At 43.3% G+C, this 27,224-nt stretch overlaps 1 long non-coding RNA gene across 1 annotated transcript in view; it reads left to right on the plus strand.

Moving 5' to 3' along the window:
* The first annotated feature begins 23,392 nt into the window (after positions 1–23,392).
* LOC125122252 (uncharacterized) overlaps positions 23,393–27,224 on the plus strand; it is a 115,802-nt gene continuing 111,970 nt past the window's right edge. The window contains exon 1 of the long non-coding RNA XR_007133744.1: positions 23,393–23,465. This is a non-coding gene — a long non-coding RNA (uncharacterized LOC125122252). The remainder of the gene's footprint in view (positions 23,466–27,224) is intronic.

Here is a 27,224-nt window from a genome sequence, read left to right on the forward strand (position 1 = left end):
CTCGCAGAAGAAATAATACCTGTTCTGAGTGGGGAGAGGCAAGAGGGAACCTTGGAGAGTATCAAGGGAGAAAGTAACTTCTCCATTTCTGGGAAGTACCTACAGGAAGAGGACTCTAGAAACGGCAGGACCATACCTAAGCTCCTGACCCTGCTAAGAGTTGATGTGTGGACCTGCCTCGGTGGTGAGTGGATGAGGGAGGTTCCAGGTGAGGCTGGCTAAGCACAGGGATCTCAGCTCAGCCCCAGGACCCAGGAATAGCAGGACCTCAGACTCTGAGTGACGGGAAGGTCTGGGCTCCTGACATTCCCAGCATTTCAACAGTGAGCCTTGTTGGCTGAAGATCTAAGAAGCTTCTATCCTGTAGGGCCTGTGTAGGAACCAAAGAGGAGGATCCACCTTCATTATTAACACTGGGTTTCCTCATAATATGTCTGACTGTGGGCTCAGAAAGAACTTAAAGGTTGTTTAAAGAAACATGATCTTTCCTATCCATCTGCATTTATGGTTATAAATGTATGTGATTAATGAATTTACAGAGATACACTTTTTTGAAAGATAATACTGACTACAGTGTGGATTCTGGAGGGTAAGATGAAATAAAGGAATCCTAAGAAAAAATCTTGTTCTGGTCAAAATCTACCAACATTTTTAAGTTTTATTACTATATACTTGGCATTGAAGAAAAGATTATACACTTGTATATCAACTGATATTTTCAATTCTGCTTTCTTATTTTGATAATATTAGTATTGATAATATTAGTGTTGGAGACTGCCCTAGACTCTTAACTTTAATTGGCTTTACAATATTTTTGTGTAAAGTGAACCTTTTTGTATTGATTATGTCATCTTCTATTTGATGGTTTAAAACATCGTGAAAAGTGTCAACACATCCAGGAAGTCACATGGCTAAAAGTTTTTAATAGAAGAATCTTTCATCAGGCAAGAGTAGCTCAGGGGTGGCAAAAGAAAGATTTTATTTCACCCACACTGGAGGGGTATGAGTTAGTCACCAGCCTGGGCAGAGTTAAGTGGAAAGGCGTTCATGGACCTGGAGTCATATAAGAAGATGTTAGTGGCACAAAAATACTTTCTCTGAATTTCATCGGATTATAGTTTGTACCCAATAAGCCAAGAGTGAGAAAGGATCTCAGGGCAGCCGATAGTGGAAAGAGACCATATACCATTTAGAATGCCTTCTGCTAGCAAAACAGAAAATCCACCGAGAGTGGTTTCCACCATAAAACATTTAATTATCTCCAGAACTAGCAGAGGCAGACAGCTCAGAGGAAATGTCTCATCTGCTCAATGGTAGCCCCGTGGCCTGGACTTCTTGCCTTCTATCCCTCTGCAGAGGGCCAGCCAGCCAGCCAGCCAGCCAGACCTTTCATCCTTGCACCTTATGACTGCAAGGTGGTCTCAGCAATCAGGAGCATCAGTTTGGTTCATTTTTCCTTTCTTTGTTTCCAGTACCTAGTGCTGTATGTATATATAACTTTAGCACAAAGTAGCTGCTCAGTAAATATTGTTTGAATGAGTAACTGCGTTGCTTCTAAAGAGAACGTTGAAGGGTGTCATTATCTACTGGTGTTGTAATTAACCTTATACTAGAACTTTATGACTGTATCAATCACAGTTACCCCATTCTGACAAATGACAGTAGTGATGTAGATATGGGTAAAGGAATTACCTAGGATAATGTGGGTGGTTGGCGTAGAGGACTCAGCCAAGGTGGGGCAGGATACAGCATCTAAGCTTTCTTCTCCCCTCTCTGAAAGTCCTGCTGTCATTGTGAGCAGACTTTCTCTGTGGAGGTGGGCTGTTCTGGCTTTTCTCTAGTCCCCTTCCAATCCTGTGTTATGGCAGGAACTCTGGGCCCAATTTCCTTTAAGGTTCGGCCTTAAGTTCCAAAACACTGGACCTTGCAAAACACAGGTTTTGGCTTGCAAGGTCATTGCCTCTCTGTTCTAAGGAAGGAAGGCCACAGTGAAATATGGGAGATGAGGAACCACAGTGATATTGGCATTTTAGCCAGTTAACTTGGATCTTCTAGAACTGACCCATAAGAGACTAACTGCAGCCTAGACCCTGTAATCACTGAAATAGATGAAGAGATTCATACCTCAACAAATCAGTGGATTAATCAGGATCCAGAAGAAGAGTTGAAAATCTGCCCAGCAGCTGTCCTGTCAGCTTTGAGAGTGCTGTGTGGTCTGATGAAATAGTAACTAGCGACGGTGCTGCTGCTTAGAGCAGCCCTGCATTCTACTCCTAGGGGAGAGCATGGGGTCAACTCTGTTTCTGGGGAAGACATTCAGTTTCTTTAACCCCTAGGAACTCAGCCCCCCCGCTCCACCTCCCAGCCTGAGGAGTGTTTTGGGATCATTATGAAGACAGATCAAAAGCCAAGCTACTGTTGAGTTTTCTTATAAGGGGGCATGACAGTGGCTAACCAAGCAGAGAGACAGACGTTTGATTTGAGGCTGCCCAACCCTCTCTTCTTTGTCTTTAACAAAGTTCTGGCTTGCTAACTGTTGAGTGTCTGTTTCAGTCCCCCCACCCCATACATTTCTGAAGCATTCAGGGGTGCCAGGGGAAAGTGCTCTAATGGGATGTACCTGCAGATGATAAAAACTTGGGAGGAATTACATATGGTTTAGGAGATGTTCTTAAAATGCAATTTGATCTTGATAAATGAAAGACATGGGCTGAAGTCAGTAAAAGGAAATTTAATAAGGTAGCTCACACAGGGAAAAATGAAAATACAGGGTTCAACTGGGCAAAAGCTAGCTTCAGTAATACTGCCAAGTAGGCTTTTGGGGATTTGTCTATTAGTGAAATGATTATGAATCATGTGAGTCTGTTAAAATGATGATAGGTATATTGTTTTACATCTAAAGGAATATCACTAACAAAATTTCTTTAGAAAGACCACTTCACCATATAATTAAGTGGCTGCTGTAATTGAAGCAAGAAGGAGAGTAGGTTTGGAAAATAAAATAACCTCCAAACAACTCATATTGTTGAAGTTAATGGTCTCCGATGCCCAGATAAATAGGTAAAAGGAAATATCAAAATTGAGAAGGACACAGCATCTCTCTAGCATTGACAGGAAGGCCTTGAATTGCCGTAGTTAGAAAGACTGGAGGACTTTTTTCTTTGGATTTTGTTTTGTCTCTGCAACAGTCTCCTTTTCCCTGCCTCAACTGTTGTGTTGAAGATAGTTGTATAATCAGTGGAATATTCTGTGACTAACTGAAGACCATTATAGAACTGATTAACTGAATTCTCCTCTCTATTCTCACCCTGGCCCTTAGAAGTCAGGTACACATATCTAGAATTTATTTATTTATTTATTTATTTATTTATTTATTTATTTATTTATTTATTTTTGTCTTTTTAGGGCCATACCCACAGCATAAGGAGGTTCCCAGGCTAGAGGTGGAATTGGAGCTGCAGCTGCTGGCCTACGTCACAGCCACAGCAACACTGTGTTTGAGCCTCATCCTTGACCTGTGCTGTAGCTTGTGGCAATGCAGGATCCTTTAACCCACTGAGCAAGGCCAGGAATCTAACCCACATCCTCATGCACACTGGTCAGGTTCTTTACCCACTAAGACACAACAGGAACTCCACACAGATCCATATTAATCGTAAATGTGATTCCTAACATACTTCCAACATACCTATTTATAGCTTCTTTTAGTATTTATTTATTTTTGTTTTTGACAAGGTGTAATAAGCATCTGTAAGCTCACCTCTTAAAACACAACCCAGGATGTTGCAATAATCTCCATCTTACCCATCTTATCTCCATCTTACTCCATCTTCTCATTACCCTGCCTCCTTGACCTGAGATGATCATCATCTAAAATAACCGTGTTTGGGAGTTCCTGTCGTGGCTCGGTGGTTAACGAATCTGACTAGGACCATGAGGTTGTGGGTTCAATCCCCGGCTTTGCTCAGTGGGTTAAGGATCTGGCGTTGCTGTGAGCTCTGGCGTAGGCCAGTGGCCTACAGCTCCAATTAGATCCCTAGCCTGGGAACCTCCATATGCCATGGGAGCGGCCCTAGAAAAAGCAAAAAGACCAAAAAATAAATAAATAAAGTAAAATAAAATAACCATGTTTATCATTTTTCCTTACCCCCTCATATTTTACTTAGTTTTATTGCATCTATTTAGAATCCTAAAAAGGACATTTTAAACATTATGAAGACTATCATAGTACATGTAATTGTTTGGGATTTACCTATTTTTTTTACTTATATTACTGAAATGATCCATATCATATGTTATTGGTCATCAAAGTTCATTTACTTTTACTGCTGTGAAATATTCCACTGTGTGAATATTCACCTTTTCTCCTATTGATGGACACTTGGGGTATTTCCAGGTTTTGCTTCTGCAGAAGACTACAATGAACATTATAGTAGATTTACTGCTAGAAGAAAGAGTGTCTCTTGCATCATTTTCATTTCTGATGCTAAATTGACCTGTTTCTACCCTTATCCCACATTCTCTTGCAACTGCTGTTAGATCATTATATTCTTTCCCACCAAGACTGGTATAAAAGCTGTATATACATTGTATGAACTTCTTCAATGTCTGTTCACTCTTCAGGACAATCTCCTCTGGCTTCTGTACCAGAAATTAAGAAATTTCTTAATTTCCCCACCCAAACTACCTTTGCTAAGGTTATCAATGGTTTTCATGTTGCCAAACCCAATAGATATTTTCCTATGATCTTATGTGATCCATTTGAGCATTCCCTCCTTAAAATACTTTCTTCCATGGCACCATATGCTCCTAGATTTCCTCTGTCTATAATTTGGTTCTTTCTCCTCCACTTGCTACTTAAAGATACATATTGGAATTCATCAGAGGTCAGGTGGTCTCTTTCTTTCCTTACTCTGCACTCTCCCAGGGGTGGCCCTGTTTATGACTACTATCATGGCAAAATTTATAATAGCGTCCCTTTTTGCTCTCAAAAGTGTCCCAGTGTGAATGACAAAATATATGTTTTCCCTTCTTTGATTCCAAAGACTCTCAGTTCACCCATGACTTATTTATCAAATCTCTCGCTATCATCTTTTCCAGGATATTTTAGTCTTTTTAAAGTTAGCACTTCTAAAACTAGACTTCTGCTTTCTGTTCAAAACTCATTTCTCCTCAGTCTTTAGCTCAGAAAATGGCACTGCCACTTAATTTCTCAAGCTCTAAACTCTAAAGGCATTCCGTTTTTTTTTTTTTTTTTTTTTGGTGGGGGTTGTTATTCCCTGTTCTTCAGTCTGTCTTTCTCCAAGACCTGTCAATTCTAACTTCTTTGCTATAGCCAAAGCTGCTCCCTTCTCTTGCCTGGGAGCAGAAACGGGCTCATAACTGACTCCTGGCTTCTGTTCTTGTCCACCTGTCTCACCGGCATCCATACCCCTACCCTGATATTTTTTAAAGCGTTAGAGCAGAGCTTGTTATTGCCTGCTTAAAAACCTTTCGTGACTTACCACCACTTCTCTCAGAATTAAACCATGATGCTTTTTTCCCACCTCTGAGGCTCAGTGTGCTGTCTCTTGACTACTAGTCTAGTCTCAGCCTGGGCTGTTGTTCTCCTGCTCACCTGCCTCTGGCCACACCACGTCTGGGCTCTCCTGCAGTAGGCTCTTCCCTGTCCCAGTGCCTTGGCACAAGGATCGCCCTCTCACTCCCACCCACTGCCAACCTGGCCAACATGTATTTGCTCTTTAGATCTCATCTGGAGTGTCACTTCTACAGGAACGTGGCATCACTTTGTGTGTGTGTGCAAGTGGAATTAAAAATCCCTTTTTTCAATTCTGAAGTAATACATTTTATTTTTTTTAATTTAGAAAGTACCAGTAAGCAAAAGAAGTCACTCGCAATCCCACCTTTTAAAGATAAACATTAACATTTTGCTGTTTATTTTTCCAGATCTTTCATCTCTCTACACTAGCACATAGATACTTAGATGGCCCCAAGTCCTGTAATTGGTGAAAGTCATTCTATCCTGTAAATATCACATATAATTCATACCAGAACTATTCCTTCACATTAGAAAACTTATTATCCTTCTCAGTATCTCTAGGGATGCTCAGGTTGGACAAACGGTTCTGCTTACATCCTGCTTCCATTTCCGACTTCCACTGCTGTCTTAATCTCCCTTGTGTCTGGTCTAGGCTCTTCTGTAGACTCACATACAGAATGCAGCCTTTATCCTTGATTCTGTGATTCTTCCTTCCGGGGGCTGGCGGGGGGGGGAGGGGGAGGCACTGGGGGAACTGGAAAGGGTTACAGAAGAGCACATGCTTAACATATCTCCATTTTCAAAAATCCTTTAGCCACGTCACCTGAATATGCTTCTCCACTTGAGCTGGTAAGTGCTGGCTGCCTTGCTGGCTGGTTCAGTCTCTCTCAGCCTATGCCTCTCCACACCCAGCCCTCCAACTGCCCCAGATCCAGTGTCTTTCCCTAGAGGGAGCAAATCAATGTTCTGTCAGTTGTGATGGCTCTTTCCAGATCCTTTTATGGAAGGTCTCAGTTTCTACCCTCAAGCCTGCTCAGACGTCTTTCCCAAACAATGGGTATTTTAGGCTGGTGAGGAATCATGCCACCTCTCCAGTGGGCAGAAACAGTTCTGATTAGTTACCATTTTAAATAGCAGGACTTCCCACCCCACCCCCCCTCCCCCGCCTTCTTGGCACATAGAAATGCCTCCCTCTCCCCTCCCCTGCAATGGCATCATGCAATATATACCAGTTAGAAATCTGCCTTCTTCACTTAACACTTGATGGTGACCATCTTCTGTCTACACGATCTGTACAGTGTAGGCAGTGAACAAAGCAGAGCTATGGTGGATAACATGCCCTGGCATGTCATTGGAAATGCAGAGTCTCAGGTTCCATGCCAAAGCTAATCCACTCATAACTATATTTTGATCCCTAGGACATTCAGGGATACACCGAGTCTGAGACACACTGTAGAAGAGCATTTATGCGGCTTTAATGAGAACAATTATTAAAATTAAGTAGCAATTCTTATTTTTTTCTTCTTTGGAAAAAATCTATAAAAGACAATTCTGGACATTTATGTGGTTTAATTTGTGCTTTGACACACCTAGCTTTACTTATTAAATATGACATGGTAGCCCAAATGCAAAATGCTGTCCTAGAATGCAGTGTCTTCAGCAGCTCTCCTTCACGTCTCTCACCAAATGCAAAATGCTGTCCTAGAATGCAGTGTCTTCAGCAGCTCTCCTTCACGTCTCTCAAGGGAACTGAACTATCTGGGATTTTCACATTACTTTTTGATAGAAAATTAAAATAGCGACTGAGTAGTTTTTAATTAATACTAAATCATCTCTTACCTTTCCAAATATTTAGTATAAAATTCTAAATCAGACAACTTTTAAAGCTATTTACAAATACCCATATAAGACAGGTACCTTTTGCTTTTGATTCATTGTGAACATAATTACATGAGTATGAGCTCTTTAAAGAGGGACTATTATTACTCATAGTAAGAGTGAAATATACTCATTGGTCAGGTTAATGGAGTTGAAAACTGTGATATGGTCTAAGTTGGAAACCCAAGTAAATACAGGGACAAAAATTCCACTCTTGGTTCTCATGTTGCAGAAGATTATAATGAAGTGGACTGCTTTTCTCTTAAAAACAAGAAGGTTAACTTCACAACAGTATTACTTATGCTTTGCTCTGTTTTAGAGCTTTTAGAAAGCATTAATTTAATTAATAAGCCACTTGCTGTGCTGACGTAGCCATGTGAAAATCTTGGTTTTTAAAACACCTCCAATGAAAAGTCATCTAGCACATTTTTCTATTCACATTTGAAAAGTTTGTTTCCCAGCTGGCAAAAGCATTAAGTGTGTGTATGCTTCCAATTAGAGGCAAGATTTTCCCGCTGCGTGGTCCAAGGTTACACAGTGGTCCTCAGAGGATTCATGAAACCCTTTCCCTCCATTTTCTCATTTTTTGCTGCTGTGATGGGGACGGCTTGCAGAACTTTGGCTGCTGAGCAAGATGTAAAGTTTTCTGAACATTAATATATTAGGAAGTAGCAATTCAATCCAAACAAACAGAATGCTGCATTTACGTTTTCTTTCCCTGGGAATTACTTTCAGGAAGTCAGAGAGTTAAAAACCAGAAGGGCATTGTTCCACAAATGGAAGCTATTTGTTCCTGCACCAGTGGGGATTGTTTTATAATGTTCCTTTCAGAACAGAATTAAATAATACACTCTGAAAATTTTTCACCAAGTAATACAGTTACAAGTTTCCACAAGTGCTAAAGGGAAGAGAGAAAAGCCAAAGTAAAGACTAAAAATTGTTCCTTAAGGCAAGTCTTTTTTTAGAATGAAGAAATCATTCCTAAACAGGAAATAAGGATATTCAAATATTGCGTGGAGTCTCAGGTGGAAATAGTCAGTTCACACTCTGGCCTCAGTCTGCCAAACATTCTCTTTTAATGTTATGATATGACACATATCACTTTGAAATAGAGACCTGAAGGTTGGTATGCAGGCTGCTTTCACATCTTTACAAGACATCCAGGAGCATTTCCTACTATGGAAATCAAAGGAACTGAACCTGACATTAAACAAGAAATATATCTGGAAAGAGATTAGCATATTTCTAAATGTTCAACACAGAGAAAGGACCTTTTGCACAAATGATATTTAAGATGACAGTAATCTTTTCTTCCCCCCCTAGATGTATCTGACATGCAGGTTGAATAAGAAGTCTATTCACTTATCCTGTAAAACATTTATTGGATAAAATTCACAGAGACCAGTTAATATTTATTGAAATAAGGAAAAACCCATGTCTATTGGAATGTTCTAATGTCTCTCAAATAAAGTTAAAAATGGATAGGACCTGTGTTTCTAGCCAATATATTTGTGATTTTAACATATTGTTTACATCAAAAAAATACGTGGACGAGTTCCCTGGTGGCCTACTGGTTAAGGATCCACTGTTGTCACTGCTGTGGTGCAGCTTCAATCCCTGGCTTGGGAACTTCCTCATGCCATGGGTTTGGCCAAAAAAAAAAAAAGAAAAAAAAAGTGGAAATCTGACTTACATGAGGGTTTTCCCACTGTTTAGAGTGTGGTGCTGTGCTGCTCTGCAAAGTGCTTGCAGGTACCCATATCCATCCCACATCCACAGCACTGGGGAGCATTAGCTTTAAAACAAAAAAAATGCACACAAAGTGGAAGCTTGTACAATCTCCTTGTGGTAGAAACAGAAGGTTACAAAATACAAACATACCAAATGCAAAATCAGTTATTAAAATGGCCTCCCCAATGGGAAGGGTGACCTGCTCTCTCTAGTTCAAAGCACCATTTCTCTCAGCACAGTGGCTGCCACCGTCTTGAATTGGTCTTACCTTTTCCAGGGTTGCCCTCCAATCTGTTCTTCACACCACAGCCAGAGTAATATGTCTCTATAAGGTCTCTAGCATTTAAAGAAAATGGTGGTATAATATTCATGACATAAAATTGACCATTTTAACCCCTTTTAAGTGTACAATTCAGTGGCCTTAAGTACATTCTCATTGTTCTGCAGTCATCACCACCATCCATCTCCAGAACTGTTTCATCCTCCCAGACCACAATTCTGTACCCCTCCCTGCTGCCTCCCACCCTGGGTAACCATCATTCTGCTTTCTGTCTCTATGAACTTGACTGTTCCAGGTCCCTCACAGAAGTGGAGCTTTGCAACATTTGTCCTTTTGTGCGTGGTTTAATTTCATTTAGCATAATGAGTTCAAGGTTCACCCACAGGGTATCATGTGTGATTTCCTTCCTTTCTGAAGCCAAATAACATTCCATTGTACGTGTAGACCACATTTTGTCTATTTATTCATTGGCTGATGGTCATTTCGGTTTCCACTTTTGGATGTTGTGAATAAGGGGCTGTGACCACTGGTGTAAAAATAACTGTGTGAGACCCTGCTTTCAGTTCTTTTGAGTGTAGATCCAGAAGTGGAATTGCCTAGTCGTATGCTAATTCTGTTTTTAATTTCTTGAGGTAGCACCATGCTGTTTTCTACAGCAGCAGCGCTAGCCAATTTTCTCCATACTCTTGTCAACACATGCTATTTTGGGTTTTTTTGGAGTTTTTATTTTTTATTATTATTTTCTTTTTAGGGCTGCATCTGTGGCATATAGAGGTTTCCAGGCTAGGAGTCGGATCAGAGCTGTAGCTCTTGGTCTACACCACAGCCACAGCAACTTGGGATCTGAGCCGTGTCTGCGACCTAAACCATAGCTCACGGCAACGCTGGATCCTTAACCCACTGAGCAAGGCCAGGAAGCGAACCCGCATCCTCATGAATGCTAGTCAGATTTGTTAACTGCTGAGCCACGATGGGAACTCCGTTTTGTAGTTTTTAATTAAATATTTTTAAATGATAGCGATTCTAATTGTTGTACAGAAATGATATTCTGAAAATCCTTCCTTTTGATTGCTCCCTACCACCTGCCTCGGGCCTGAACATCTCCGGCCCCTGCTTATTTTTCTAATCTCATCCTGGGCTTTCCCCCTTGCCTTGCCAGGACATGCAAACCTCTTTCCTCTCTCAGAAATTTTACATTGTTCTTCCTTCTGCCAGACCTGCCAACTTCTTCATTTTGTGCGAATGGCTGCTTATTAGTCTTTGGATTTCTACCTCCATAGGGTCCTTAACCATCCTTTGTTAAGGATGTCTCTCCTTTTTTTCGTCCTCCAGCACCTTGTTCTTTCCTGTCTAGCATTTATCACCATCTGTAACGATTTCATGTCTTGGCTTGTTTACTGCCATTGTTCAGTAAAATGTAAGTTCAATGAGGCAAACCCAGTGGCTCTCTTTACTGTTGCTTTCCCAGAGCCTAGTAGGCTCCTAAGAAGGGCCCAGCAGAGAGTTAGTAATCAAATTGCAAAATGGTCATGGAAATTCCTCATATATTTGTAGCTTTTTCTTTCTACAAATGAAGCACATGTTCAGTTTCTCGAATTTGTCAATCAAAAGCCTTCAGAGACTAAATTATTGTCTAAAATCTTGTAACGCTTTTCTTTTTTTTGAACGTGTGCTTGATATGAACTAAATTACAGAATTTAGTATTTACATTACTAGGCTCAAAACTGCTAAACAGCTTATAGCTAGATTGGCTGCTTTCTAACAACTGGTGATTAAAATCACTTTCATTTAAAAAAAAAGATCTGGTTGATACATCTAGAAGGCAATAACTCCCTAATGCCATTTAATTTAAGCACTTTTGATTCATCCAGAAAGAAAAATGTCAACAATAAACTTTTATTTAAAAAATTATACCTGTTTTTTTTCCCAGTATTCTTTAATAAATAAGAGAACACCAAGTAATTTGCCAAAACAGGTAATTGAAGGGTAGGTGGGAGGGAACTTGAGAGGATTTAATCTCTACTTATTTTAATTCTGTTGTGCTCATTTTGAGTGGGAGACTAGAAGTGCCAGCATCAATTATAGGGTCTCTAAATTAAAAGAGTAGGTAAATCTCCTGGGATTCATTGAGTAAAAAATGTTTTCCCTATGGATTATTTTAGAATGATCTATTTGCATATTTACTGGTTGGTATCTGGATGTAGGTCATCTTGATTCATTCTGCTCAGCATTTAATGTGTCCTTTGACCTGAAAACTTCTCCCTTCTGATCTATTCCTATCTTCTTTTGACAGTCTGTCTAGCATCTATTGTTTTACCTTTCTACAATTTCTTTTTTCCATTTTTTCTTTCTATCTCTTTTGTTATATATACCATAGAGCTATTTTCACTCTTTCTAATTTAATGGTTCTCCAACTCTTATGTACCTCAGAATCACCTGGAAGACTTATTAAAAATTAATTGGTGGGGTTCCCATTGTGGCTCAATGGAAGCATATCCAACTAGTATCCATGAGGATGTGTGTTCAATCTCTGGCCTCGCTCCATGGGTTGGGGATCCGGTGTTGCCTGAGCTGTGGTGTAGGTCCCAGACTTGGCTCAGATCTGGCGTGACTGTGGCCAGCAGCTGTAGCTCCGATTTGACCCCTAGCCTAGGACCTTCCATATGCTGAGGGTGCGGCCCTAAAAAGAAAAAAAAAAAATTAATTGATGGACTCCATTCCCAGAGTTTCTGATTCAGTAGTTCTAGAATGGACCAAGGAATGGCGTTTCTAACAAATTCCCAAATGACTCTGCCATTACTGGAATGAGGACCACAATTTGAAAAAAAACACTCTTCTCTGTCTTTGCTACTCAAAGCACATCTGAGGAGCAGCATGGTGCTTCTGAGAAACTGCCAGGTGAGGAGACCACTGGCCTTTGGTCCATACTTTTGAGCAGCAAGGATCTAGAACAGTGGTTCTCAAATTCTGAGTCCTGGACAACCAGCATTAACATAACCTGAGAATTTGAGAGAAATGCAATTTCTCAGGCCACATCTGAGAACCTACAAAATCAGAATATGCATTTTAACAAAATCCCCAGGTGACCCGTAAGCACAATATAGTTGAGGAGCCATGTTCTAAATCACCTCGTCTTTACTACACCAATTTTATTATATAGCCCATCCATTCAATTTATTTAAGATAACATTTTAATTTTCTGCATTCTTTTAAAATATTTGATTACTTATTTTAAAATCATAATCTAATCTTTATTATGGATCAAACATCATATTGAAATATTTTGAGGCTGATAATATTCCTTCTCGATTTCCTTATTTGGTTTGTTAATCTTGTTCCTTGTATTTGTCAGCTGTCCTGTGGTAACAGGTAATCTCCCAAGTCTCAATGGCTTTATAAGAACAAAAGTTTATTTCTGGTTTATGTTATGTTGGCTGAAGGTCAATGCTGGTTCTCCTTCTGCTTCACGTCTTTATATCCCAAGAGGCTGAAAGAAGGGACTTGATACGGGCCATGCCTTTCTTGAGGTAAAAAGAAAAGAGTAAAAGGGCTGATGGAAGAATAGGCCTGACTAGTATCCACAAGGATAAGGGTTTGATCTCTGGCCTCACTCAGTGGGTTAAAAGATCCAGCGTTGCCATGAGCTGTGGTGTGGGTCTCAGATGCTGCTTGGATCCTGCGTGGCTATGGCTGTAGGACAGCAGCTGTAGCTCAGATTTGACCCCTAGCTTGGGAACTTCCATATGCTACGGGTGGGGCCCTTGAAAGCAAAAAAAAAAAAAAAAAAAAAAAAGCCACCTTGTCTGGATTTTGTTTTGTTTTTTAAATAACAACCTGAACTTCAGACCAAAGAATATTAGTCTAAAGGGTTATGAAAGTGAGCCTGGTTGTGATCAAACTCTATCATGGAACTAGTGGTGAGCATGTTTTTTTGTGCAGAGCATTTCCGCCCAGGCTTTCAGCTTTGGATGTCTTTCCAAGCACAGCAGGAAGTCACGAGAGGGTTGTAAGCAGGCGAGTGGTGTGATCTGATGCATAGATCTTTCATTTTAGAAATAATGAAACATTTGGTGGAATATTTCCTATACTCATAATGTATGATGAAGCATAGACATAAAAAGTACACCCATGGACCCTTCTGATCTCATCTAAGTAACATTTTATCAATCAGTTTAATCAGCAGTTCATAATACTAGTTATTTAAACAAAATGGATTTCATATGCAGGACTATTAGCCACTTGTGAAATTGCATTAGATGATGAGGCGTGAACACACACAGGTGTGATAGAGCAGCAACTACAGGAAGCAGCTCCCATCCCAGAGCTGGGGGAACTAAGGGGAGAAGCTTGGAGGAGGGGCCTAACAGAGCTGACAGGCCTCTGGGTGGGAGCCACTGCTTGGCTGGGGTGTTAGCCGCTCTGGGACCTCACCCCAGTGTGTGTCCGTAGGGAGCACACACCCTGCAGGCCACACGGTCCTGCTTGTACTCCTATGCATTTCTTGAGAGTTTCACCACATAGGTGTGTATCCAACATTATATTGCTTAGTTTTCCCTTTTTGCTTTTTGGCTGCATGCTGAAGTTCCTGGGCCAGGGATGGAACACACACCATAGCAGTGACCGGAGCCAGTGCAGTGGCAATGCTAGATCCTTAATCCACTGTGCCACAGGAGAACTCTTAGTTCCCCCCCTTTTAAAACCATGTGAATAGCATCTTCTCAATGTTTTCTCCTAACGGTTGTATAGTTTCAGCTTTTCTTTTAGGTGAGTGATCCATTTTTTCAGTTAATTGCTTTAGCTCTTGTGTGAGGTGAGGGTGGGAGTTCATTTTTTTTCTCACCCAGAGACCCAGCCTGGGCAGGGTCCTAGCCGAGACCCACAAAACCAGACAGCTGTTGGCAACCACAGAAGAGGGGTATTCCTTCACTGGCCAGCAGTGAAGAGGAGTGTGCACATCTGATGTGCCCCATACAGCCCCTGATGCAGATGGACAGTATGTATCTGGGGTGGCCTTAGGTTTTCTTATATTTTCTCACTCATAAGTATTTCTGTTTGGTGGCTTATGATGGTTAATGTTGTTTTGTTTTGGTTTGGTTTTGGTCTTTTTGCCTTTTCTAGGGCCGCTCCCGTGGCATATGGAGGTTCCCAGGCTAGGGGTCTAATCAGAGCTGTAGCCTCTGGCTTACGCCACAGCCACAGCGACGTGGGATCCGAGCCGCATCAGCTCATGGCAATGCCGGATCCTTAACCCACTGAACAAGGCCAGGGGTCAAACCCGCAATCTCATGGTTCCTAGTCGGATTCGTTAACCACTGTGCCATGACGGGAACTCCTGTGATGGTTAATTTTATGTGTCAACCTGATGGGCCATGGTACCTAGGTATTTGGTCAAACATTATTCTAGATATTTCTGTGAAGGTATTTTTTAAGGTGAGACTAACACTTTAATCAGTAGACTTTGCTTTACTCAAATTTGACTTTGATAAAAGTACCCTCCACAATGTGGGTGGGTTTCATCCAGTCACTTGCACCTTAGGACAAAAACATGGCCCTTCCCCAGGAAGACGAAGTTGTGCCAACCGGCTGCCTTTACACTTCAAGTCCAACATCAGCTCTTCCCTGGGCATCCCGGCCTCCTGGCCTGCCTGCAGATTTTGGACTTATGAGCCTCCACATATGTGAGCTAATCCTTAATTAAATAAATCTCTCTCATGTATTTTCTCTCTCTCTACTCCCCACCCCAACCTCTCTCTCCTGGTTCTGGTTCTCTGCAGAGCCCAGACTAAAGTGTAATCTGAAAAAATATCTTACTTGGGCTCATGCACGGAGCTTTGTGTTTGGTCCATGGTTGATGTTTCTGTACAGTGGAGGGGGTAGTGGGACACAGTCTTCCAGGCACTTGGTCCAGGGCTCTGTGAAGAAAGAAGTGGAGGGATGGTGGGGAGGCCACTGGCAGTCTTTGCTATAGATGGAAAATGACCTGCCTGTCAGGTCCTCTCTTCTCAGCATTCCCTTCTTTACCCAAAACAGCTCCAAGCAGTGGGTGCACTTCTATGTAGGAGAAAAATTTTTTCAACATTTAGTGTTTATCTTAGTCCATTTGGGCTGCTATAACAGAATTCCATAGACTGGGTTGCTTATAAGCAACAGGAATTTGTTTCTGAGTTCCAGAGTCTGGCAGGTCCAAGTTCAAGGTGCTGGTGAGAGTGTACTGCCTGGTTTGTAGAAACTGTCTTTTTAGTGTGTTCTCACATGGTGGAAGGATTGAGGGGTCTCTCTGGGGTCTCTTTCATAAGGGCACTAATCTCATCCCTGAGAGCTCCACCCTTATGACCTAATCAGTTCCCAAAGGTCTCACCTCCAAATACCACCACACGGGGGATTGGGTTTCATCCTAGGAATTTCAGGGGGACACAAACATTCAGTCTGTGGTGGTATGTGTTTCTACAGTGGACCGGGCTCCAGAGAGCACGTGTGGAAACTAGATGTGGTAGCGTTCTGTCCTCTCTCCCTGTGGACACACACACTGCACTAGCATCTCAGCTTCAACAGGCTGAGTGTCTCTATGTCCCTGTATGGGTGGGAAGACAGGCCTTGGGGCACAGAAGTAACCCCCTCCCCTGACAGGGGAGCAGTCATGCAGAGCTCTGATGCTCTAAGATCCATGAGGATGAAAGAAACATCATATTCCTAAAATACTCTCCAGTTGTCCACTTAGATGCCAAGCACCAGCAATTTATTATGTGAGGCTTGGACAAGTCCTTGGAGTTGGTAAGAGATTGATGGCATATGTAATGTCCATGCTCTGAGAGCCTAGCAAGGCGGTTCTTACCAAGAAAATATGTGGCACTCATTATATGCTTTGGAAAAGTGGGCCAATCTTGTGGTTTGTATTCTGGACAATCAGTGGATGAAATAGAAGAGCAGAGACTATTAAGTCATCTTTGTGGCTGAGCATTACTAACACTTGATGATCTTTTAAAGTCCTAAAAGTGACTTTTCAAGTACTTTCCAGAGTTGGAGAGCAAAAGCAATAAACTCGAGGACATTTTACATAGCTGAGGGAAAAAAAAGTCATTTAAAGCATATAATCAGGTAAATATTTATTACCATTTGATGTGGCACAATTGGAAAATGTGTCTTCAAGGATGTCTCCCAAACTGACCCTCCCTTGAGAGTCAGTGCCCGAAAAGGGGAGAGATATTTGTCCAGATCTAATTTCAGGTCCCACAAGGCTGTAAGGCCACTTCCAAACTCTAATGGAAAAGAGATTCCATTTGAATGCGTGGTATAAGGCAACTTGATAAGTACACCTGATTTATAAGTAGCAGCATCAGCCTGTTAGAATTGTATAAAATGTCCTTCATGCCTTAACTCATTTCCTTTCTAAGGGCACTATTAAAGGTGGTGTATCGACAATACATGAACAATTTAACCAGAGGCCAGCTTTGTAACTCTGTCGTATAAAAGGTAAAACAACATTGAGGCGTATTCTAACATTTAGCATTGATGAAACCAAGCCTTGCCTTAAATGAGATTCAGAAACAGACTTATGCCGGGGAGAAGAACTTTGTGCATTTTTCATTTTTAAAATGTGTTTACAAGTCATCGTAAAAAGGAAGTGATTGCTTTTCTCCCATTTTCTTTTTTGTCTTCCTTTTAAATGAAGCATGGCCTAACTGAGGTTGGCGGAGGTGGAGGGGAGCATTTTCACTGCACCATTTAAAATAAAAGTCTGCAAAGCCCTGAGTGAAGCTGAGTGGGCCTCCCTTCCATCCCAGTAACATTGGAGAAGAGGGTGGCTCCTGCAGAATGAGGTGGGGGGCCAGGGGAAGGGGGGGAAACGACCCTGCAGGGAACCTCCAGGACATCTTAAAGGCTGCACACTGGTTCTTTCTTTCCCTCAAAGATGAAGTGAGTCCATAGACTAAACTGATGAAGATGAGACCTCATGCGGCTATAGCAACACCACTGAGCCCTGGGAAACTAGAATCAGGGCAGACCAGAGAAAATAGATATGGGTATTATGAAAAATGTGGTTTTTCTATTTTCCACTTCCTATCTCTTCTATTCCTCTCTGTTCCTCCTTTCCTCTCTCTCTCTCCCCTAATGGTTCGCAGCTACACTTGAAAAGTAAAAAGAAACGATTTTTTTTTTGGCCGCACTCGCAGAATGTAAAAATTTCTGGGCCAGGGATTGAACGCATGCCAGAGTAGCGACCTGAGCTGCTGAAGTGGCAACACCAGATCCTTATTAACCCACTCCCTAGAAACACTAATTTTAATAGCAAATTTATTTAAAACAATCTGTACCAAATGTTATCTTAGCATGGGATCAACGTAAACACTCGTAATGAGGTATTTTGCATTCTTTGGGGATTTGGGGTACAAAGTGTTGACGGCGTATATTTTGTATGCACAGGACATCTGCATTCAGACTCGCCACATTCCAAGGGCTCAGTGGCCACATGTGGCTTGTGGCCACCAAGTTGGACCACGCTGATCTGAGGGATGGAGAGGGGGGTGTTGGTGAAGATGTGGCTGATTGCAGTTTGGGGAGAAGCGTTTACAACGCTGTATTAAGAAATACTGTTCAGCGCTAGCTTATAAATGCCTTGATCTTTACTTCATATTTATATATTTAATGATCTCAACCCTATATAGCAATGAGGCATCAATCAAAATTTCCTGCTAGGGAGCCAGGTGAATAAATTGGCCAGGCAGAGCTTTCCCAAGTCTGTTGATGTCTCTGGGTAGACACTGGGAAAAGGAACTCTCAGCCCGGCACCGTGGGCTGGAGCTGACACCTGTGGAGTCCACTCTGCTTATCACGACCAAGTGAGACAGACCGTCAAGGACTGTTAGGGAATTAATGCGATTCACTAAAAAAAAAAACCCAAAAAACCAAAAAGCCAAAAACGAAACAAAACAAAAAAAAAACCAATAGCTCTGAACACCTTAAGGGCATAAAGCAGCATAAAGGCAATAGTTGGGTAAAGCTAAGAAAAAATACTGAAGAATGTGTGTGAGGAACTATCCCAGAGAAGATATATGGGAACAAAATCATAGATGCCTAGTGACGTTTTGGGTCAGTTTTGCTTTTTAATGAAATGTGGCCAGTTTGGGGGCTAAGAAGACAGTCACACTTCCCTTCTAAGAATTTCCTCAATTTGAAGTCTTCAGTTCACTATTTGGGTTTGCTAGAGCCGCAGAGATTAGAACAGGGGCCGGGGGAGGGGGGGTAGTGGGAGTGACCTGTCCACCTGCTTCTAAGATACACCCCTCCAGTCTCTTCCCTGTGGAGCAGCCAGAGTGAATTCATGAAGACCTAAATCAGATTAATTCGTTCAAAAGCAAACAAGCAGAAATAGTCCAGAGAAACAGACGCTGCACAGGATTTTCAACCTACAGGGGAGGCTGTGGAGAACCCCTAAGACGAGACTCCACCATGTCCCTCTGCTGCATCCTGAACAACTTTCCACATGTTCACCACCTCCAGCCAGTGGGCTCCTCGGACACTCTGCACTTACTCCCAGTTCAGGGCCTTGGCACTTGCTAGCGGTGTGGTGGGTAGCAGGGCGGACCTGGGAGCTGGACCAGTGGTGGTGCATCATAAGCAACCTCTCTTCGTGTTCCTCTGTTTCATCGTTTGTCAAGTGGCCACAGTAATAGCACACCGGCCTCATAGAGTTGATATGAAGGTGAAAGGAATTAATGCACATGAGCACTTCAAACAGTGCTTTGCTCTGAGAACTAGGAAAACAAAAACAAACAAACAAAAAAACAGTGGACTTTATGCAGACTCATTTAGCAGCAGAATGTGATCTGAACTGATCTGAGGCCACTGGTGTTTATTTATCCCATTTAGTGTGATAAATAAGAGATTCCTATAGAAATGGAGATAAGGTTTAGAGGGTGCTGCCCAGAATTTGCTGAGCATGTCAATACAATAGGTTATGTCCCCCCCTTTTTCCCTAAAACTCCCAAAAGTCTAATCCTGACACTTATCTTGCCCCAAGAGTCTTGTGTAAGGGATCATGGACAGTATTACTATTGTTCAAGATTCTGCTTACCTGGCACCTCTTCCAAGAGGCTTTCTGACCCCCTACCTAGGCAGCCTCCTTCTCTGCTGTGCCTTCTATTCTATGACCCTGTTGACTGTTCCCGTAGAACTTCTCACTACCTGCAATGATCTGACTTGTGTTGTGGCTTTAAAGACCATTGGTGGAGTTCCCGTTGTGGCGCAGTGGTTAACGAATCCGACTAGGAACCATGAGGTTGCGGGTTCGGTCCCTGCCCTTGCTCAGTGGGTTAACGATCCAGCGTTGCTGTGAGCTGTGGTGTAGGTTGCAGACGCGGCTTGGATCCCACGTTGCTGTGGCTCTGGCATAGGCCGGTGGCTACAGCTCTGATTCGACCCCTAGCCTGGGAACCTCCATATGCCGTGGAAGTGGCCCAAAGAAATAGCAAAAAGACAAAAAAAAAAACCAAACAAACAAAAAAAAAACATTGGTTTCCTGACAGGTCCAAGAATTATCCCTCTAGCAAGAAACTCTCCCCTGAACAGCTCATATTTATAAGTGACAAGCTGACCTTTCCGCTCAGATGTCCAAAAGTTGAACTTGTGGTCTCCCCTCCCCTCCCTCACTTTCCTGGTCTTGGTTCATGGCAGCTCCGTCCTTTTGGTGTTTCAGGCCAGGATCTTTGGAGCCAGCAAATCCTATGGGCTTTGCCCTCAATGTCTCTCTGAGGTCTGAGCCCCTGTCAGCACTCTGCCCACTGTAGTCTGTGGCGAGTCACCTTGCCTGGGTTCCTGTGACAGCCCCGTCACCCTCGTGCCTCCTCCCCTGTCTGTCATGGGTCACTTCTCTGCGGTACCCTCCCAGGCTTCCTTTCCACCCACAGCCACCGGCCCCTTTCCCAGTCTGGCTCCCCCATGGCCTCCTTTGTGCTCTGGCCTCATCTTGTGCCCCCTCATACCTCCTTCTCTCCACCGGCCTCCCATTCCGCTTTCAGACCTTGTTGCTCTTCTCTCTGTCGAGAACGTGTATCCCCCGGGGCCCGCTCCCCAGTGTTTTCAAATACTTGTTCAAATGTTCAAGCCCTTCTCAGAGGGTCAATTAAAGTCACACGTCTCCATTGCCCTCACATTGTATCCCCAGTCCCCTTGCTGCTTATTCGAACACAGTCATAATTCACGGGTATTCATAACACTTAACACTTTCCAGCTAAGCTTCTGGGCCCAGTTATGCACCTTCCCGGGTTTATGAGGCTCTGACTTTCTGCTCGGTGCTATGGACGACCAGCTGGGAAGGTCATCTGGCACCGCCACATCCTGGTGGCTATAGAGGGGAGGGCTTGACGTTGCCTGAGAGCAGACTCATGGAGCTCCACCACCACCTGGTAGGGTGGCACGGAGGGGTCACTGCCCTGGGCAGCCAGGCCCTCTGAGATGGGTGCTACAGGCCCCTCACACCCAGCTCAGACACAACTGGAAGGAACCTTGCCCCAAGTCCCATGCTGCTGCGCCTCTGGGGTTCCTATAGCTGCTGAGGATGGAGGCATTGCAGGAGATCTCTGCAACACTCATGCCAACACCGTCTCTCCTGGCCAGGCCCCTAAAGCTGCAGGCTGCAGCAGGGCAGTGGAGAACCCTGGGGCAACCCCTGTGCTGGGCTCATGGGCCACCAAGGCTGCTGTTTCTGTGGTGGGACCCGCCTCTCTTGCAGCTACCTGGAGAAGCTGGATGGCACAACTGTCAGACAGCGGGGTTAATAGTTCACGGGGAAGAGTCTAATACATCACAAGGGCCTGTGGCTAAATTTTTCTTCCTTCCTATTCTGTTTATATATTGCTGAGTAACAACCTCCTTAAGGGCTTAAAATAATTACTTCTTTTGCTCTTGAAAGTGTAATCTGGCCAGGGGTTATGGGAGTGACTTATCTCTACTGCCCTGGGCCTGGAGGATCCACCTTCAGATTTGCTTGCTCGCATTCCTGGCAGGTTGGTGCTGGCTCTTGGCTGGGAGGCTTGGTTCCTCTGTATGAGAGGCCTTTCTGCAAGACTGCTTGAGTTTCCCATAGCATGGTCTCTGGCTTAAAGAGCAAGCATTCCAAGAGCCAGGAAGTAGAGGCGGCCAATCACTTAGGGCCTAGACCTAGAACCTGGTACAGGGTCACTTCCGCTACATTCTTTCCATCAAAGAGTTGAAGTCCCATCCAGATTCATGAGAGGGGACATAGGCTCTGGCTCGCAGGGGGAGGAATGTCAGAGAAGTTATGGCTGTTTTTTTTCATTGAAGTATTGTTGATTTATAATAATATTAGTTTCAAGTATAAAACAGTGATTCTATATTTTTATAAATTACATTCCATTTAAAGTTATTACAAAATATTGGCTCTATTCCCTATGTTGTACAGTATCTCCTTGTAGCTTATTTTACACACAGTAGTTTGTGTCTCTTAACTCCCTACCCCTGTCTTCCTCTCCCCCTTCCCTCTCCCTACTTATAGCCATTAGTTTGTTCTCTATGAGTCTGTTTCTGTTTAGTTATATACACTGGTCTGTTTTATTTTTTAGATTCCAAATCTAAAAGTGATATCATACAGCATTTGTCTTCCTATGTCTGACTTATTTCACTAAATATAATACCCTCTAAGTACATCCACCTTGTTGCAAATGGCAGAATATTATTCTTTTTATGGCTGCATAGTACTCCAGTGTGGCATGGTATGTGTGTGTATCTGTCTCACATTTTCTTTATCCATTCATCTGTTGAAGGAGATTAGGTTGCTTAATCTTAAACTTAGGTTGCTCCCACATCTTGCCTATTGTAAATAATGCTATGAATCCTGGGCTGCATGTATATTTTTGGATTAGTGTTTCTCTTTTCTTTGGATATATTCCAGGAGTGGAATTGCCAGATCATATGGTAGTTCTATTTTTAGTGTTTTGAGGAACCTCCATACTGGTTTTCCATAGTGGATGCACCAATTTATATTCAAATTGTGGCTTTTTTAATCTGCTGTACTTCTTCCTTTACATGAATTGTTCTGAGACAAAGTAATTCATAAGACTTTGCATGAGACTGAGTAATTGGCTGTGTTTTTATGAGGCCAGAGCCAGCTTGGTCACCCATTCCCTTGTATTTGCTTCTTCCTTCCCTGCCTCATCCTCTTTTCTCTCATTCTTGCTTATCTGGATTTTACTCTCAAAGAAAGTGTCAGCCATCAGCTTTTGCCTCAGTTCCGTTACGCATTCTGGGGAACATAGCGCAAGTCATATACTATGTATTTTGCTTTTTTACCTTTGTTTATTGTCTCTCTCCCATCCTAGTATGTAAGCTCCTTGGAGCAGGTGTGTGTGTGTGCGTGCGTGCGTGCGCACGGGCACGAACCTGTATTTCATTGAGAGTTATATCCTTAGAGCCTAGAACAGTGCCTGGCTTATTGAAGATACTCAGTAAATATTGAAAAAATGGCTATTTGTCTGAGTATTGATTATCTAGAACTCAAGTCTCCATGAAGGCAGGGACATTGTGGTCTCAGCTGTTGCCGCAGCTCCTACAACAGTGAGTAGCAACTACTAGCTCTCAGTCGATATTTTTATATGACTACATGAAAGAAGCGGGGAGAAAGCAATGCATAGAATGTTGCTGGGGGAAGCATAGCCATTGCAAACTAGGAACACATCTATGGACGTTCCCAGAAAGGTCTGGGAACCAGGACAACTCAGAGGGATCCACACAAGATCATCACACTTGAAAGGTAGGTGGCAGTTCCATAGAGACCTTCATGGGAACTTTGAAATGATCTTACACAAACATTTCAAAATTGAATTTTAATAGCCTGTGGAGAAAGAGGACCCAGATGTAGCCCCTGTGGCCCAAGACTCCTTCAAGTGCCATGGCCCACGGGGCTGTTCAGGCTGTTCTGTCCATCATGCCCTTGGTGTGCTTGTGTCTTGCAGGAATATGTGTCCCTAAGTGCATTACTTGGACCTTACCCACCCTGCTTTGGCTGCTGGGAGTTGCCCCATGGTGAGTTTGGGGGGTGTTCGTTTTGCACGAGGATTTGTTTCTTTATCTTTTCCACCCATTCAACGTTTTCTTTAAAGTCAAGAGCCTGTATTGCCAGATACTGTCAGGCTTTTGCACTATGTCAGTCAAGGCACCGACAGAAAACAGGGCACCCTCCAACAGAGATCATTCAAGCCAGCAGCTGTTGGCAGAGCTGGGAGGGCAGGGGGCCTGTGGCACCCAGCCCAGTTCTCCCCTGACAGCTGCGGCGCCTTGGGCAGAGCACAAAGGGAGACCCACGAGTCACAAATACAAACATTTCAGTTACAGCTTAAGCTAACACACGTGGAATAAAACTGTTCTTTCCTCCTACTTTACCAATGCGGTACTCGGGTAGTGACCCGGAAGGCCGGGTCTGCATCCAGAATCCTGGCATTCTTCCAACCGTGCTGCTAGAACAGGGTCGGGAGGGACAGCTAGCCTCTGTCCCCTCCCCCTCTTCACCTCTCCCAGGTCAGTGTGTGCAGCAAAGCCCTTTCTTTGCCAGCTCACATGCAGATACCTTCACCATGTATCCAAGCTGTGTTCCCAGTCAAACAAAGAGCTGCTCTTTGGCCACTCTGAGATCTAGGGGTGGGCACACCAGAATCACAGCACCCCAGCCACCCTGAGACAGAACTGGGTCTGCATGGAACGAAGACCTACATAGACCTTGGAAGCGGGCTTGGGTCTCTTTAGGTAGGGAATTCTGGGTCTGAGTCCACAGCATGTTCTATAAATAGGCAGTTCAATAAAAGTGGGTGGGGGCCCCACTTGCCTGAATCTGCCAGCAGCAGAGCTGGACCAACTCTAGGTGGGGGGAGGTGGGAGGTTTGCAGACTGTGCTGGCTTGGAGCAGGAGCAGCGTTTTTCTGGAGATAAAGTCATCTGCAGGTAACCTTACAGGGAGGGAGCAGAGGGCCACAGCCTCCCTCTGATACCAGAGCAACCCCTCTGGCTACCCCCAGGGGGCTGGAGAGTCATGATGGTGGAGCTCCCAGGATAGAAGGGCGCAGAGCGAATCTGAGGGCAGAGCCAAGGTAGTGGGGGAAGGTGACATGGGTGGACAATGCAGACCACCTCCTCCCAACCTTGTCCACAGGAGTTGCTGTGGTAGGCCCATAGCTGAACATCACCTGGGCCTCAGGGAACGTCCTCAGGGAAGCCTGAGGATCCGCCTACCCTTGACCTTCATGCTTTTCTAGAGGTGAGTGCTTGAAGCTCCTGGAAAGCGGGAAGAGGCACAAAGGGCATTAGCTACAGTATTAATGGATGCTGTCATCTGGTGAAGCCCTTGAAAGAGTCTTTCACAGGGCATTGTTGAAAATCACTTCATTTTATGAACTCTCATTATTATTAAGAACACCCTGCTAATTAACACGAATAATCACCACACCCACTGATGTTTATTGTGTACCTGTTTTGTGTAAGGCATGTGTCAAGTCCAGTCATGACCTGTGCCCTGAGGAGCTTGGAGCCTAAGCGGAGACTTGGATTCTGAGTTTTGCATTCTCTGAATCTCTCCCCTTTCTCTCTTTCCTGCAACCCCCATCTTCTTGCTTCCTCTAGGCTGTAAGTAAGACAGAGTTAGAATCAAGGGAGGCTTCTCTGTGTGAGAGAGGCCAACGGCAAGAGAAGAGAAGGGAGGTTTTTTTAAAAAGCATTGTGTGAGGAGTTCCCGTTGTGGCACAGTGGTTAATGAATCCGACTAGGAACCATGAGGTTGCGCGTTTGATCCCTGGCCTTGCTCAGTGGGTTAAGGATCCGTCGTTGCCATGAGCTGTGGTGTAGGTTGCAGACACGGCTTGGATCCCGCGTTGCTGCGGCTGTGGTGTAGGCCAGCGGCTACGGCTCCCATTAGACCCCTAGCCTGGGAACCTCCATATACTGCAGGAAGCGGCCCTAGAAAAGACAAAAAGACAAAAACAAAACAAAACAAATAAAAGCATTGTGTGAGGTAGCTCATGATGCAGTACCTAGTGAAGCAAATGGTGTTCTGGGGGGAGGGGGAGCAACTAGAGGAGGAGGGGAGGAAGAAGGGGGGAGAGGGAGGAGAACAGGTAATAAAAGGAGGCTGAGGGAGTAAACATAAAACAGGTAGAGCCTTAACTAAGGAAGGTTCCTCTTTCACACACGCCTTCATTTCTTGAGTCCACTTTTCTTTGTTCGTTCAGAAACCGTTTGTGTTACTGAGCTCCTGCTCTGTGTGTCTGAGATCTCTGGTGTGCATGGATGCTTTCAGAGTCTCCCACGTTACTGATTCCTGGTGTCTGTACAATTGTTTTGTAGGCAGAAACAATCCTATTTTTTTAGGACTAAGGTGAGGAGAGTAATGCAAGGCACTCACCTTGGGCACCAAAAATTTCAGTAACTAAGACAAATAATATTTTAACGTAATAGTTTAAGAAAGTCAAAATCAATGTAAAAAGTTGAGCAAATTCTCAAAAATCAATCAGAATCAGTATCTTAGGGCTAAAACAACAGAACGGTTTTGTTGCTATCAATAGCGATTATAGTCTCCTCATAATCAAGGCCAAAGAGAAGGGGTATAGGGAAGGACTCCAGCCAGGGCAGCCGTGATTATTCATTATGTGTCATTAGGTTGTGCACACTGTTGGAGCATCTAGTCTGAGCGCACTGTTAGGAATGATTCTGCGGTAGGTTCATCCTGCCATCTAGTGGCCAGATGTGATATAAGCCAGCCTCACTGCCGGAGGCTCTTTTGGAGGGAAAAACAATTAAATTCGAAGAGAAAAAGGGCAAAGAGATAGAAAAATATCAGGAATTCTCCAGATCAAGAAGTTTTTGGAGTTGTGCTCAAGTTCAACCCATTGTTTGGTATCAGTTTTTTTTTTCTTTTATTAAATACAAATTGAGTTCCTTCCATGTTAAGAAGTGGGCTGGAGGCTGGGTATGAAATGATGAAAAAGTGGCAGAGTATTTGTCCTGGGAGAGCTCTTTCAGAGAGTCTGAGTAGGAAGGGATTGTACAATTCACCTACTAAACACAAAACAAAAAGAAGCCTGGAGAGAGTTGTAGAGATTGCATGATTTGTCAAAAGTAATATAACTGGTTAGTAGAGCCACAGTTCTAATTGAGTTGGGTGCTCTTTCCATGGTATGCTGTTTCCATTCTCGCCTCAGAGAAGACTTGTTCTCCAGATCCTGAAACAAGCACTTAACAATTTTTTTTTTTTTTGGTCTTTTTAGGGCCACAACCGTGGCATATGGAAGTTCAAGCTCGGCTTACAGTCTTTGTGGGATGAGTAATTGGAGCACATTTTAGGAATGGATTAGGGAAGGAAGGAAGTCAGCTGAGTTTCTGCCCACAGTAATTGCGGCTGAACTTAAATCAATCAGTTCTGCTTAGAAACACGCTCCATGAATACCCCACGGTCAAGGCAATATAAAATTTACGACTCCTGTTTCTAGTTTATTTAACTCAGACTAGAAAAGGCGAAGCAATAACTTACCACTCATCCATGTGCCAACAGCTGTCTCATTCTCTTCTTTTGTTTCCGAGCAGCTCCTACTTCCATTCTCAAAAGGACCCAGCTTCAGGGGGTCACTACTAGTCCATCTCTTAATCTCCTGAAAATAACTTCATTTTTCATGACATAAGGCATTGAATGTTCACTAACAACACTTATTTTATTGGTGCTTTTTGCCCAAGATAAAATAATAAACTCTGATAAAGCAAAAAAAAAAAAAAGGCTGTTTAAGAGCTAAGTTGCATGCATGT

The sequence above is a fragment of the Phacochoerus africanus genome, chromosome 3, assembly GCF_016906955.1.
Source record: "Phacochoerus africanus isolate WHEZ1 chromosome 3, ROS_Pafr_v1, whole genome shotgun sequence".
NCBI classification, from domain to species: domain Eukaryota; kingdom Metazoa; phylum Chordata; class Mammalia; order Artiodactyla; family Suidae; genus Phacochoerus; species Phacochoerus africanus.